The 16,873-nt window shown below is 36.2% G+C and overlaps 1 non-coding gene across 1 annotated transcript; it reads right to left on the bottom strand.

Moving 5' to 3' along the window:
• Positions 1–15,681: 15,681 nt before the first annotated feature.
• On the bottom strand, positions 15,682–15,787 carry LOC141645249 (small nucleolar RNA R71). Its single transcript, XR_012544832.1, has one exon. It is a non-coding gene; the product is annotated as a small nucleolar RNA R71 (small nucleolar RNA).
• Positions 15,788–16,873: the final 1,086 nt, after the last annotated feature.

The following is a 16,873-nucleotide window of genomic DNA, read 5'->3' as shown; positions in this document are numbered from 1 at the left end:
GAATTCTTGTAACTTTAAATAACTAATTACCTCTACCTCTAAACTTATATAACACCTCAACTAATTTAGTAATTTAACACTTAATTACTAAATTAAATCTTATTTAATCACATTACAATAAGACGTAAAATTGCACTCCCATAATTAAGGAATTAACTAATCTGTATCGCATACAATTAATTAAATATCTATTTGGGCCTCATCCTATAGGTGTGACCTAAAGGGATCAACTGACCATCACCGTCACACGACAGTAATGTCAAACTCTAGTTAGCTAATAATTACCGATAAATGACGATCAATCGACTATATAAAGAATCATCCCTCACGTATTCTTAGTATGAGATTTAATTATGATATTAAATCATGTGATCACACTATTGTTGAGGACACATTTCCCAATAGTATAACTATGGGGGAGTGACTCACGGTGGGCTTGAGTACATAGGGCCGTGAGGCCGGGGTGTGGGTAATAGTGTGGACTGGCTAGTGGCCAGTCAGTCTATCACATGTTGTTTTGTTTGGAGGAATACCTATTTTAAACCTTATGCCATATTTCCTAAGCAGAATTTTACGTGTTTCATTTTAATTCTTATATTAGAATCAGGCCTCCAAAGAAAGCTACGTCTAAACCTACACCCACTTTTATGTCTTAAGAAGAGATTGATTGTCTAATTGCTATGAATGAAGCCATGACAGCTGCATTAAAATCAAAGGAGTCAGCTCAGATTCAGCTAATGTGAGTGCTTCTATTGCGAGGCACAAAATGCCAAAGTATGATGGATTGGCTAAACCTTCTTTATTGGGAGACTGGCATAGAGAATTTGACAACCTTTTTTAGTTACTGAAGTGTCCTGCAGAGTTGCAAGTGGATCAGCCTGCTTACTATCTGAGAGGGAAAGCTGGCTTATGGTGGACCCAAAACAAAGAAGCTATAAGAGAAGCTGCTGCAAATAATGCAAGTGATTATGTGAAGTGGTCTGGATTCAAGAAGGTTATGAGTGCGGTGTTCGTTCCAGGGCATATTAGGAGCAGAATGAGAGACGCATTTGATTCCTTTAAGATGACTGATGAGATGATAGTGGAAAGCTACTACAACAAGTTTATGGAGTTCTTAGAGTATGTGGTAGACTTAAATTTCAGTGACGAGATGTTGACACTTAGATTTGAGAAGGGGTTGACCACAACTATCAAGAAGAGGCTGGCAGCTAGTCAGCCAAGTAATATGGATGATGTATATTAGAGAGTTGGGCACGCTGAGAGAATTGTTGATATGCTCAAAGAATAAAAGAAAGAAAAGGGAGAGAAGAGAAAGACTGAGTCTACAAGTGAGAGTGCTGGGAACAAGAAGCAGAATGTAAATCAATTCCATTCATATTTTTCGAATAGTACGCCGAATGGGAGTGTGGGCCGTGGGGATTTCGGCCGAACTGAGCCAATAGGAGGTAGCGGTGTTACTTATTTCAGATGTGGAAGAACGGGACATAAAGTTGCTGATTGTAGAGTTGTTTTGGGAGGCCATGGAAAAGGATTTACTAATGTTAACCAGAGTGGAGGCTTTCGCACTACTATGCAGAACTATGGGAACTATAATCACAATTCTGGAGGTGGAAACTATCAGAGGATCAACAAAAACTATTCTAATCAGAACCGTTGCAACAATAATCAAAGCTCGAGAAGTGGAACCTTTCCGAAGATAATGAATGGAGGTCAGCAGACTGGGTCAGCATCATCTAGTCAAGGGAGAGCTAAGAGTAGTGGGAAGTTGTTCATGATAGGGAAGGAAGCTGCAGAGGATGATGCCCACATTGTCACGGGTACATTCCTTGTTAACTCTAAACCAACTTTATTTTGTTCGACTCGGGGGAACCCATTCCTTTATATCAAGTGAACATGCTAGAGCCCTAGAATTAGACTTATTTGATGATGTTAGAGATGTTGTAACTATTCCTTCGGGGGAGTCTATACCTTGTAGTAGAGTCTTTAAAGATGTGCCTATTAAGATTGGGGGGGTGTTTTTTATTTCTAATTTAATTTAATTTCCTTTGGGAGGTTTCGAGGTGACCTTAGGGATGGGCTGGATCGGAATATATAAAGCCTTTATTGATTGTCATCAAAATAAAGTCACCATGAGAGGACCAAAGGGAGTAAGGGTATCTTATAGGGGATTTGTTGTCAAGCCTAAAGTAAGACTTATTTCTACAACTACCTTAAAGTCTTGTTTGAGGAAGGGAGGACAGTTAATTTTGTGTCATGTGAGAGACCTGCGGGAGGAGGCCCTGAAGGCGTGTGAAATCGAAGTGGTGAGTGACTTTCAAGATGTGTTTCTGGATGATGACCAATTTATAAAGCACCTTACCGGATGGGACCTAAAGAATTGGAGGAACTTAAGAAGCAGCTGGAGGAACTCCAACATAATGGCTATGTGAGGCCAAATGTGTCACCTTGGGGAGCACCAATGTTATTTGTCAAGAAGAAAGATGGGAGTATGCAACTGTGTATTGATTTAAGGGAGATGAGTAATGTGACCATTTAGAATCGGTACCCATTACCCTGAATTGATGACTTGTTTGACTAGTTGAGTGGGACGAGGATATTTTCTAAGATTTATTTGAGGTTCGGATATCATCAGTTGAGAATTAAGAATGAAGATATTCCTAAGATGGCATTTAGGACTAGATACAAACACTATGAATTTGTTGCTATGCCATTTGGGTTAACTAATCCACCGTCAATATTCATGGACTTAATGACTCGTGTCCCTGTTTGGATCAGTTCGTAGTTATCTTTATCGATGATGTCCTGGTGTATTCTAAGAATAATGAGGAGCATGTGATGCATTTGAGGATTGTATTGCAGTCTTTGAGGGAGAATAATCTTTATGCCAAGTTGAGTAAATGTGAGTTTTGGTTGGAGAAGGTGGCGTTTTAGGGTCATGTTGTGTAACACCCCCATATACCAGGGAGCCTTAACAAGACCTTCCCTACCATATAAAGGCATTACCATCTCGGTTGCCCGAGGAAAGCAATCATCAAAAGTCGATAAAAGAACATTTATTATTTATTACAAATGATTAAACCAAAACTACCGATACAAAAGGTACAACTCAACATCCTTATGTGAACTATCTTTGACGTAACTTGTGAAAGACCCTTCCCTGCCAAGACTCCAGCTAACTTCCATGACATCACCTGTAAGACTGACTGCTCACCATAAGGGATCACGGCAGACACAATTGAAGCAAACAAGAAACAAACCACACAAGGTCAGTAACTGAAGTATGACACAACATCAACAACCAACATACCACATACACAACCAAGCACACACACAAGCCACAACCACTCCAACCAATCACCGTCACCGACTGTCCACTGGACCAGCCTTACCAGTGGGGGACCGCAACTGTACCCACTAAATCCCCGCTCATCATACCGAGCGATAACCCTGTACCATTAATGTACACATCTCCTCCCGTGGCGGGTTCCACGGAGGGCTAAACTAGGGCGTGAAGCCACTCCCGCAAGTGACTCCACTCAGCTAGCGATGCGTCCCAAATATCACAAAGAATTATACAACAACAGTCAACAATATAAACCAATAAACCGTCATAAACACCAGCAACCAATATCACAATAAATCTAATCATACCGACGCCACAAACAACACAACAAACGACACACTAGACAACCGACAGAAACTGAGTAGGCGAACCTACTTTTAGGCAACCGCATCGATTCCATGTTCAACCACATGACATCAACCAAGCAAGCAATACACCTATAAAAACAGTACAATAATCCATTATCACTACTACAACCCTAACTGAAACGACAACGACAAAAATCATGATGATGACATAGCTACGCATAGCTATCCGGCGTCAAGACTGCTACCCGACTCACGCAATCTACCCCCCCAAGGCATAAGCATCATCCAAGGCTCCAAAGTAAGGGATTATAGTGAAGGGAATGAGGAAAGGCGACATCTAGTTTTAGAGCAGAGAGGCGAAAATGATTTGCGATTATATCAAAATACGATTATAAATCCCCGCTGTAAAGACGCTACTCGATTGAGTAACAACCTTACTTGATCGAGTGACCCCTACTCGATCGAGTACTCGAGCTACTCGATCGAGTAGCCTCGACTAGATTGAGTACCACTAATCCAAATCTTAACATGACACAAGACATCTCCTGTACGATATCCCAAGGACTACAACATGCCCCTAAGGTCAGTCAACGTCAGTCAATGGGTCCCTAAAAGGATGGGTATTACAGTCTTCCCTGTTGGAATATGTTTCCTCCGACAATAATGCGATCACAACTGTCGATCATGATGATCACATGTTTAAGTCTCATTTTAAGAATACATGTGGGAAGTAATATTTTACTGTCAACTGGTCCATACATATCGGTAATGATTGGCTGACTAGAATTTGACATTACTGTCGTGCGACGGTGGTAATCAGTTGATACCCTTAGGTCATACCTAAAGGGTAACACTCTTAATTGATTATTTAACTAAATCGTATGAAGATACGGGTTAATTAAGTTACTTAAAATTGACGGACGATTTTTGAAGTAATATTTACGTGTCTCATTGTAATTTGATTAAATTAGATACGGTCTAAGTAATCTAATTGTTTTATTACTTAGATTAAATTTTTGTTTACGGAAGCAATTGAAACGGAATGAATTGATTAATATAAATATAGAATGTTGTATTTTATGACTCAGGAACCCATTACGGTACAAGTAATTATGAATTACTAAGTTAATTTTATAAGTGACATATTTTATTAATATGTTGATTTTTTAATTGTTAAAAATACATTTGATATACCTAATGTCATGAAACATGTTACATGTGACAAATTGGCAAAATAATTTGTAAAATGGATTTCCCATTTTACACTAAATGTACCGAAATTTAGAGTGTATTAGGATAAATATTGTGTTGATTTATTGAGTGGAAAACATAATCATTTAACCTAATACATATCAATGCAAACCTAGTTGTTTTTGTGAAGAGCAACTTAATCATGCATTGACTAATACCACCCCCCTACCCGTTTTTTCATAGAGAATTGCCAAAGGGTTTTTTCTCTATAATTTGTCTAATATACAGTACTTGAATGCTAGTGTATTTTTTCATTCCATCATCTAAAAAATATAGAGTTTTTAGAGAGATAAAAATCACTTCTTTTCTCCCTTCTCTTGACCGAAATTAAGAGACCAAAATAAATATTTTTGGGTCAATTTCAATTAAATTAATATTGTTCTAGTATTAATAATACTAATTTTATTAAGATGTTATCTTGGGTATTATTCCTTGGGAGGGATTCTCTACTTAAATCCTTTGTTCATCCATTTTAGGAAGCTCAAGAACAAGTGAGTAGGAGAACTCATTTGTGCCCTTTGATCCGAAATCTCAATGTAAGGATGATGATTTCTTCTCTATATTTTATTCTTGTTTGCATGCATAAGATCAATATTTAATTTTATGACTAAATTAATTCATCACATACATGAATATGTAAAGTAATGAGATATATATTTCTAACAAGCGGTATCAAAAGCCTTAGGTTGTTTGCATGCAAATTGGTTATAGTTTTTCCGAGTTATACGATTAACATATAAAACTTGTAAATTTGTGTTTATTATGATATATCATGAAATCCATTATGCATGTTAAAGTTTCTGATCCTAAAATGTATTTAGGATATTTTTGTTAATTTATGGATTTTTATTGTTCATTTTTATATAATAATGGCATTAACAATGTGATTTTATGATAAAAATGTCATTTTCGGACTAAAATTAGCTAAACTTCGATTTTTTCAGTGGTTTTTGTATATGTTTTCAAATATATTATTTTTAGATGACCTGTAAATTTTCATAATTTTATGAGTTCTTATGCTCGAAATATGGATTTTTCATGATAAAATCGAATTTAAATGATAAAATAGGTTAATATGATAAATATTTCGAATCTGGTCATAGAAATTTAGTATGTTGTCACATGCAATTTTATAAGATATGTGTAAAATAATAGGCTATAATGAGGTATTTATGCATGATTTATGAATTTTTGATGAAAAATAGCATAAATAGTGACTTTATTTAGTGAATAATTGCTAAAACATACTTCATGACTAAGGAAAAACGTCACATGTTGCATTTTATTACCTATTTCAGATTTAAAACTGAAAAGTTAATAAATATAATTTTTCGCATATTTTTATGATAATAATTGATAAATCCGATAAACCGGAACATTGTTTTTCTCGATAAATTTTGAATTTTTTAACCTAAGTTTTTGAACATTATGAGTGTCATGGTATTTTTCCAGAATGTTCATGAGTTTAAATTTCAAATTTCAAATTTATTTGAAATTTTTATGATTAATTTGGAGTTTATGGCATTTTATTGTAATTTTGAGTCCATTAATGAACAATTTTAAGAAATATAAGTTAATTATTGTCAATATGTTAGTGGAGACTAATTTTGAGTCCTAAGATGGTTAGGATAATTAACTAATACATAATTGTGATTTTATGTAATTTATTGTGATTTTAAAAGGTTGAATCACGCAAATCCGTAAAAACCGTTTAATATACGATATTGGCTCCTTAAAGGCGATTTAGCATAAAATTGGGCATGTTCATACATATTATAATGCTGCATTTTATTTATGATTGTCATAATTTTATTTTATGTAATTTTGAATTATGTAATTTTACTTAGTATGGCCTTAGTTTTTAATTGGTATTACCCGAAATGTATGGGAATATCGATTCGGTTGTAACTTATTGTGATCTCGTATCACCGTTTTATAATTTAATAGATTTATTTTATTTTAATTACAAATGTATAATAGGAAATTATGTAATTTGTTATGTAATTTATTTATTCCGGAGATCCTTGAAGACGGTGTCACTCGAGAAGGCGATCCATTAAAGACGGTGTTACCTCGAGATGCGTGCCAAAGCCGAAGTTCAAGGGACCAATGGAGTTGGTTTCCGAATATGTAATAGTTAATTAGATTTTCTTTTTTAGGAAGGCCATACTAGGATTTTATTTATGCTTTGCATTTTATTTATATGTCGCATGCATCGCTAAATCGGCATAACTAAAACATGTATTATCATTTTAATCGAGTAGATCGACCGTGTCAATTACAATTATCGTAGTTCACCACTTTAGTTCACTTAAAACGTGATAGATAATAAATTGACATGACCTCTCACTAAAAATAAACAATTGAGACTTAGCCTTACCAAAAAGTAGAAACCATGAAAACCTATTTCGTGAGGGAGTGTACTCGGCCACACCGGGGTACAAACCTTGTTACGTAGGGGAAGTGGGTGATAAATGTCTATTCACCGAATTCATGTTGATGAGGGTTTCATCGGTCACACCGTGCCCAAGTTAATGTGGGTTGGGATTATGGACACATTTATTCGAAATTTGGATTGAGCTCAACGGAAGTATTCGTGACCGTAATCGCATGTGTTCCGGGCTATAGATAAATATTGGAGTAATTTTATCGACCAAGAGTTCTAAAAGTAGAATCGATTAAAGTGTTAATCCACTGAGTTATATTGATAAGGGATTCATCGGCCACACCGTGCCCAAGTTAATATGAATTTGGGTCTTGGAATCATTTATCTAAGGTGGGTAGAGGTCACTAGATAAATGCAATAAAACTTGTTTAAATTAAATTTTTACGAGTGATATTATTTTGAAAACGACATATGATTTATTCCTTTAATATTTGTTTTGTAGATCGCACCTATTTCTCATAACAAATGGCCACTCCAAACACTAACGCCACACCTCTCACTAATACTTCATGGCTCTGATCCTTCATGGATCGTTGTAAACTTGAAAAGAATGGGTCAAATTTCTCCGATTGGGATGCCCAACTCAAATTAGCGGCCCAAGGTGACGACAAGCTTCGTTACCTCACCGAGGCCTCTCCTCACGAACCTAATGCTTGGTCGAGTGCCGCTACTAGGGAAGCATATGAGGCTTACCACAAGGAGTCCGCCGCAATGAAAAATGTGTTGATTTTTGCGATGGAGGCGGATCTCCAAAGGAGAGCCTTTAAAATGGCCACCGCTAATGAAATCTATTCCAATCTTGTGACAATGTTTTCACAAACTCCGAGGATCGTCCAATATGAGGCGGCCGCGGCATTCTTTGATCTCGACTTTAAAGAGGGCCAAAAGGTTAGCCCTCATGTGTTCAAATTGATGGAGCTAATCGAGACTTTGAAGATTCAAAAAGTTGAAATCCCCAAAGAACTCATTGTAGATAGGATTCTACACTCCTTATCCAAAGTCAAGGCATATGTTCAATTCCGGGTGAATTTTAACATGCAAGACAAGGACGTGTCTCTTGAAGAGTTGCACAAGCTACTTGTGCAAGCCGAAAGAGACATGGGGTTAAATGTTAACCCACCTAAGGATGTGCTTAACATAAGCACAAAGAGAAAGGGGAAGTTAAAAAAGAATGGGAAGAAGGGTAAGAAGCAAGCTCCCACTTTCACCAAGGCTAAGACTTTTGAAGCTAGCACTTCCAAGATCAAGAAGGGTCCTCTTGATAAATGCCATTATTGTAATGGTGTTGGACATTTGAAAAGAAATTTTTCCAAGTATCTTGGTGACATCAAAGCTGGAAAGATCACTCCAGTAGGTAAATGACTATCCTTTCTTTTATGTTTGTAATTCAACTATGGTATTGTGATACAAAGTTGTGATAATGTATCCCCTTTTTACTGTAAATAGGGCCTCCACCAAGCAAGGACAAGGGAATGGAAAAGCAAGCTTGAGAAATCATCAGGAAGCTAGGAGTAGCTTCCATGAAGCTTGGCTTTTTATTGTCTTATTTTAATTTATGTTTCGGATTTTTAGAACTATTTTGATTTCCGTGTTCGACATGGAAATGTTTGATCCTTTCTAAACAATTGTTGTATTTTGGATTATGGTGGCTTGGTTTGCAACCTATGTCACCCGTTTTATCGTATTTTTTCTTGTTCTAAAAATTCGTCTATATATGCTTGCACAAAGAAACATATGATCATCCACTTAAAGTGATCTAATAGACAAATATAATGATGGGATTCATTATATGCCCACAAGCTTAAGGCTTGTGTATTATCAATTATAAAGTGATGTTGAGTTGATGAACTCTCTTAAAGGAATGTCAATCACCTAGTACACTTATCAAATCTAAAACAATTAGTCAACCTATGAGATAGTCCTCCTTATACTTCAAAATCATTATTTGTGTCTCATTAGCTATCTTTGAATCTCTAGTGTATTTATTCTAAAGATAGAGTGGGAGAAAAATGAAGACACAAAGAACACAAAGCAAATTTGTGTACTTGTGTATATGAGATCTACGCAAGAAAGAATGATTTGTATACCTATATAGATAGTGTACACGAATAGATGAGATCTATGGTCTCAAATATATGAAATCTACATGACAAAAGAGACCAAGTGAAGTAATCAAGAGAATATGTTCTCAAGATAACTACACGGGGAGACCAAAAGAAAGTTTTGGAAGAAGAATGACTAATGTAAAGTCTTATCAAGAGATTTGGCTAGTATATGAATGACTTTTGACCAATAGTTTCAATATTGATATTTACTTAAGAGACTAAATGAAACAAAGTTGCATCCTCGAAAATAAATGTGATTTATGACTAAAAGTTGCAAAGAATGATATGCCGATATCTACAAAAGTTAAATTAATTGTTAACCACGCTAGTGTCATTACTTGACCTCATTATAAAAATGAAATGGTTAAACCTCCTTCCGAAAAGGGTATTTTGAGAAGGACGTATAATAAATGAAATTCACATTTAAATAATGACATTGCTACGCGTCATTATAAAATGAATGAGTTAGAGATTAAAAATCTCTTTCCATAAGTTTAAGATTGAAACCTTTTCTAAATAGGTATTTTGAAATGATATGTTGGGAACATATATGGTTTGAATCTTAATAACTTGGCAAAGAAAATTGTATTGTTTCGATTGAGTGGTCAACTAAGAAACATGTGGAATTAAGTGGGAGTTGGAAATTATCATGTGAAGACATGGAATTTAGTGGGAGCAATCATCTTGTAAAATTTATAACTCACTACTCATTGAGAATGACGAGCTAATACTATCTTTCACAAAGAAGTATTTGAGTTTTCAATTCTAGATGAAAATGGACTATGATGAATCCAATCACATCATGAGATGTTGGATAAGTATTGAGATATACACATCGAATCAACGAGAAACGTAGGTTAATCACGTCAATGAAAATGGAATTGCCATTAGCAGTCATGGTCGTTCATTGAACCTAAGAATGGTTGATCACATGATTATTAGTTACTAATGTTTCCGCCATTAGAATAATCTTGCACATGTCCAATAATGAATCATATGCATAAGAGCATGATGATTCATTGGCAAGCCATAGAAGAATCGTCATGAATTCTCGAGGAGAACCAATGAGCGATTCCAGTGTTGGACAGAACACTCTGTTATGTGTCAAGAGGTTGCACATATAAAAGTTCGAACACACGTAAGGATTTATGAAATTCCTAAGCTATTCAAGCTAAAGGAAGAAATAAGAAGTTTGGAAAGATACTTAGTTAAAGTAAGAAGTTACTCAAAACTAATATTTTCTAATATGTTAGGACTTATGAGAAGTGCTAGGCTAATCACCTTGACAATTGTTACAAGACTCTACAAAATGTGTACCTAGTGCATTGTGAGTGGGTAGAACACTTGACCAGTGCAAATTATATCATCCACCACATTTGACCTCATGTTTCAGATTAACTTTGATTTGTGTTACTACGACTTTCGTAAATGGGGTCAAATGGGCATATTTTGGGTTATGATGGTTGTGGCTAGTCGAAGGGAATAAGTGCGATAGGAATTGTCCACCCCTAGTCAGGGTTATAACAATATCTCAGGGCCACTCGAGGAGTAATGAACTGGAAATGCGTGGCCACTCTCGGAAGATATCTATGGTAGATAAATCCGGTCAATCAGTTATTCTCCAGATCGAGGAAACCACTCTCGATATGATCACTTGCAAGTACGACCCGAAAGACACCTTGCATTGAGTGGGAGATAGTAATAGGACAAGAGAATTGGTGACGCACACTTGTCGAGGACAAGTGGGAGATTGTTGGAATATGTGTCCTCCGACAATAATGCGATCACAACTGTCGATCATGATGATCACATGTTTAAGTCTTATTTTAAGAATACATGTGAGAAGTAATATTTTTTACTGTCAACTGGCCCACACATATCGGTAATGATTGGCTGACTAGAGTTTGACATTACTGTCGTGCGACGTTGGTGATCAGTTGATCCTCTAAGGTCATACCTAAAGGGTAACACTCTTAATTGATTATTTAATTAAATCGTATGACGATACGGGTTAATTAAATTACTTACAATTGACGGACGATTTTTGAAGTAATATTTACGTGTCTCATTGTAATTTGATTAAATTAGATACGGTCTACGTAATCGAATTGTTTTATTACTTAGATGAAATTATTGTTTATGAAAACAATTGAAACGGAATGAATTGATTCACATAAATACAGAATGTTGTATTTTATGACTCGGGAACCCATTACGGTACAAGTAATTATGAATTATTAGGTTAATTTTATAAGTGACATATTTTATTAATATGTTGATATTTTAACTAGTATAGACCCCGTGCTATAGCACGGTATTTTCTAGATTTGATTTATAAAGAGACATTTTTAATAAAATTATTTGCATAAATTAAGTGATCATTAAATTTAATGTTATTATGTACTAAATTTAATATTAGTAAAAGGTAAAAAAAAAATTTACTACCATCAAAACCCATTTAAGTTAAGTTATTTTTGTAAACTATAATTATTAAGAATGAAGTCAAGTATAGAGGGTTGTTAATAGGTCCATTTCCATTCTCAATGATAGTATTCAAATAAATAGGCCCATCTAAAAATTATTCTTCTTAGGCGAAAAAACTAATAAAAATTTTATTCTCTTAGTAGTAAGGACGATTTTCATTATATATTTTGTTTGAAAGAATCCTTTTATTTCCATCACAAATTTGCAGTTATAATTTGAGCACAAATTGAGTAGCATTTACTACGTGACCCGGGCTAGTGAAAATGTAGAATCACTAATTTGTAGCCCACTATTTTTATATAGCTTAGCATACAAAACAGGGCCCAATTATAAGTAAATATTTTTTAGGCGGGAAAACTAAGAGAATCTTTTATTCTCTTAGTAGTAGGGGGAATTTTCGGGATAATATTGTAAAGATTGCATAATTTGAGAGGTTGTTTCCATGTATAGGATTGCATTTATTCGAAAAGTCAAAGCATACATTTGTTTCCATGTATAGGTTTTCAATTGATTCAAATCATACGATAGACTTGACGCAAAAGCAAATTTGATTTATTAAAAGTTGACGGCCCAACTTAGATTGGCCCATCAAAGAGTAGTGTAAGTTAGGCGGGAAAACTACTGAGAATTATATTCTCTTAAAGCAAATTTGATTTATTAAAAGTCGACGGCCCAACTTAGATTGGCCCATCAAAGAGTAGTGTAAGTTAGGCGGGAAAACTACTGAGAATTTTATTCTCTTAGTAGTAGGGGAGATTGTTAAAAATACATTTGATATACCTAATGTCATGAAACATGTTACATGTGACAAATTGACAAAATAATGTGTAAAATGGATTTCCCATTTTACACTAAATGTACCGAAATTTAGGGTGTATTAGGATAAATATTGTGTTGATTTATTGAGTGGAAAACATAATCATTTAACCTAATACATAGCCATGCAAACCTAGTTGTTTTTGTGAAGAGCAACTTGATCATGCATTGGCTAATACCACCCCCCTACCCGGTTTTTCATAGAGAAATGCCAAAGGGTTTTTTCTCTATAATTTGTCTAATATACACTACTTGAATGCTAGTGTATTTTTTCATTCCATCATCTAAAAAAATATAGAGTTTTTAGAGAGATAAAAATCACTTCTTTTCTCCCTTCTCTTAACCGAAATTAAGAGACCAAAATAAATATTTTTGGGTCAATTTCAATTAAATTAATATTGTTCTAGTATTAATAATATTAATTTTATTTAGAGGTTATCTTGGGTATTATTCCTTGGGAGGGATTCTCTACTTGAATCCTTTATTCATCCATTTTAGGAAGCTCAAGAACAAGTGAGTAGGAGAACTCATTTGTGCCCTTTGATCCGAAATCTCAATGTAAGGATGATGATTTCTTCTCTATATTTTATTCTTGTATGCATGCATAAGATCAATATTTAATTTTATGACTAAATTAATTCATCACATATGTGAATATGTAAAGTAATGAGATATAGATTTCTAACATTCCCCCCTTAAAAAGAACTTCGTCACCGCAAAGAACTAAAGTCAACACCACCGTTTATGATACGTGCATATTGTATAGTCTTTTTAGCCTATTTTAGCACGTATTTCTAGGCATTTTTGTACTGTTTATATAGTGTTATACCCCGAATTGGCTACTTTGGTTCGTTTTGTCCGTTTTGTAGAAATGAACGCGAAAGTAGTGGAATCGTACCACTTTTCGTCCTTTTTGCATGCATTTAGAGGAGACGGGATTTTAAAGAGTAAGATTCTGCATTGGAATGCGTGAAGGCACGTGTTACGAGGCATTCGGTGAAGAGATTAGGCTCATTTGAAGGAAGAAGACTTGATCGAGTGGTTTTATTACTCGATCAAGTGGTTTTTATGGCCTCAGTTGGTCGATCAAGCAGTTATTACTCGATCCAGAAGCGCTGAAAAGAGAGGTTACTCGATCGAGTAACTATTCTACTCGATCGAGTAGATTTTATGGTGTTTCACTCGATCGAGTGGATTTATTCTACTCGATCGAGTGGTTTCTGCTGGCGTGGGCTTTAATTAGCCCGTAAGCTTGTTTTAGCTTTTGGACTTAGTTTATTTTCTATTTAAGCATTACGTTACTAGGTCATTAGCTATCTGGGAATCATTGAATTTTATTATCATCGACACTTTTACTCAGTTTTCATCTATCATTTTCATTCTTACCTGTAACTTTGCTTCCGGGGTTAATTCGCTCGAATTTTGTCGTTCTTTACGCCGGATTCGCATGATTGTAATCTCTTTCTCCTTTCTTAATAATAATCTTTATTTCGATTGCTTTAATTACTTGTTTTGCTTCATTTATTTTCTGCCCTAATTCTCTTTTATGCACTTTATTATTTATTTCATTATGTTTATGGTTAGTTCATTGTTTGTTGTTAGTTTTGATAATATTAATAGCGATATGAGTAGCTAAATCTAATTCATGTTGGGATTAGGGGATCTATGGTAGGAATGTGACTATGTAGTAAATAGTTTAGATGAGTTGATTGTGAGACTCTGTCACCATAGCAATTTAACTGTATTTTTACCGACTTAGTTGAGTGCACGCTTCTGAGTCATCCCTTTAATCTGGCTAAAATTAATCCTGGATCGGAAGATTGGACTAAATAGGCCTGCTATGAACAGTAGACTACCCTGACGAGGACGGAAGTTAAGTTAGTGGAAGTTTAGGGTAGAAAGTGGATCGGAAGGACCTTTCCATATCCGTCTCGCATTAGTTTGTCTAAGTTGTTTACAGTTGAGTCACTGGACTACCATAGTGAACCGAAATCCTGACATGACCCTTCTCTATCTGATAGTTTAATTCTATTTCCTGCCTTTACTGCTCTATCTCTGCTTCTCTTTCCTTTAAGCTTTTAGTTAGAAAACCAATTTAAACAACCCCTCATTTGTGACCAAATAGACGGACTTCTACAGATATCTTGCCTCCTTGAGGAGATCGACCTGACTTCCCTAGCTATATAGTTAGTTTAGTTAGTTTATTTTTGATAGGTACACGACAGACGTATCAAATTTTGGCGCCGTTGCCGGGGAGGCAATTGCCCTATCTGTCTTTATTTCGTTTATTTTATCCGTCTCAGGGAATTTTTATTCCTTGAGGCAGTTCTTATTTATTTTCTTTCAGTGTTGTTTATGCCCAAGTCAGACAGGTTTGAGTTAGTTTCAGTTGATTCAGAGCCAGAGAGACTATTCAGGCATAGACTCCGTCTGCAGAGAAAATCACGAAAGGAAGCTTTAGTAATTTCGAGCCAGAGCTACATCATTCTCTTTTCGCAGAAGACCAGTCTTCAGAAGAAGACATTCCTATTTCTGCCAATCAACCAGTAAAGATGCCGAACATTGCTAGTCACTCGGAGCCTAAAGCATCGTATATTCCTAAAGGTTTCAATCTCCAAACTGAGGATGTGAATACATTTGACATCCGTCCTTCCTATATCAATCTGGTGGAGAGAAATCTCTATAGAGGTGTGGCAGGTGAACACCCGAGGAAGCATATGGAGGTCTTTACGGACTATTGTTCTACTATCCCAGCCACAAAGGGAGTAACTCAAGACAAGATTAAGGAAGTTTTGTTTCCTTTTTCTTTGACTGATGCAGCCAAGGAGTGGCTGAGTGATTTGGACCGTACGGACGCGGGGGTTACCAACTGGGAGACCCTTGCTCTTGCTTTTTAGAAGAGATATTTCTCTCTAAAGCGCACCAATCAGCTGAGGGCAAAGATTACGAGTTTCAAGCAGAGACCTGCTGAGACTTTCTATGAAGCATGGTCCCGTTTTAAAAAGTTGGTGAGGTCTCTTCCTCACCATGGTTTTGACCCGTGGTTTCTTTCCAAACATTTCGACAATGGGTTGTATGATGATCACAGAGCCATACTTGATGCGTCATCTAATGGGAGATTCCAAGAGAATACCGACGATGATAAGGGATGAGCCCCTATTGAAGAAATGGCGAACCACAGTGCTGAATATGGAAACCCAAGGGATGATATTAGAACAAATCATGCAGTCGGTAAGCAAGTTGTGGCTCAGCTGGAAGCCATGAATGCTAGATTTGACAAGTTGGAGTTACATTCTGCTGGGGAGCCTCAGACGGTCCATGTGCTTACTGAAGGGGAGATCGTCACATGTGAGAGGTGTGGTAGCAACGACAGCCATACTACTGGTGGCTGTCTTACAGAGAAGGAACATGTCCTTGCCTTTTAACAATACAGGCAAGGAGGGGGTTCCTATTATAATAATCAAGGGGCATTCCATCGCAATTTGAGGTGGACAAGTCAAAATGTGCTCAATCCTACCTCTCCTCCACACCAGCAGCAGTCATATGTCCCTCCACATAAGACTCAACAAGGCTTTCAGAAGACTCCTTCCTTTCCTATACCTAATCAAGGTGCCTCGTCTTCTGGTGGGGTAAGTGAGATAGGTGAGTTGAAGACTATGTTGCAGTCTTTGACAAAGCAGTGGAAGTTATGCGACTAACAAAAAGATGCTTCTATCAAGGCACTTGAAACTCAAGTTGCCCAGTTAGCCGCGAACCAATCTGCAAGGAAACCGGGTCATTTACCGTCACAAACTGACAAAAATCCACATGAGACGGTAAATTTAATTAATTTGAGAAGCGGTCGTTCATATGAGGGACCGGAAGTGTTGAAATCAGACACGAGGAAGGAAATAATAGCTGATGAACAGTGTTCTAACAAAGGAAATGAGCTGACGGCTAAGAAAGTACTCGATCGACTAGTTTCTGGAGGTCGATCGAGTAGATATGATGAAGAAAGTGCTCGATCGATTAGAATTTCTACTCGATCGAGTGAATAGGAAAAGCCAACTGCTCGATCGAGTGAATTTTCTACTCAATCGAGTGATGCTGTCAAAGGGCATTGTGCAATTAATGTCAGTCA

Source organism: Silene latifolia, chromosome 2, assembly GCF_048544455.1.
Source record: "Silene latifolia isolate original U9 population chromosome 2, ASM4854445v1, whole genome shotgun sequence".
Taxonomy (NCBI): Eukaryota; Viridiplantae; Streptophyta; class Magnoliopsida; order Caryophyllales; family Caryophyllaceae; genus Silene; species Silene latifolia.
The sequence above is the reverse complement of the archived record's forward strand: the minus strand, read 5'-3'. Positions and strand labels throughout refer to the sequence as shown.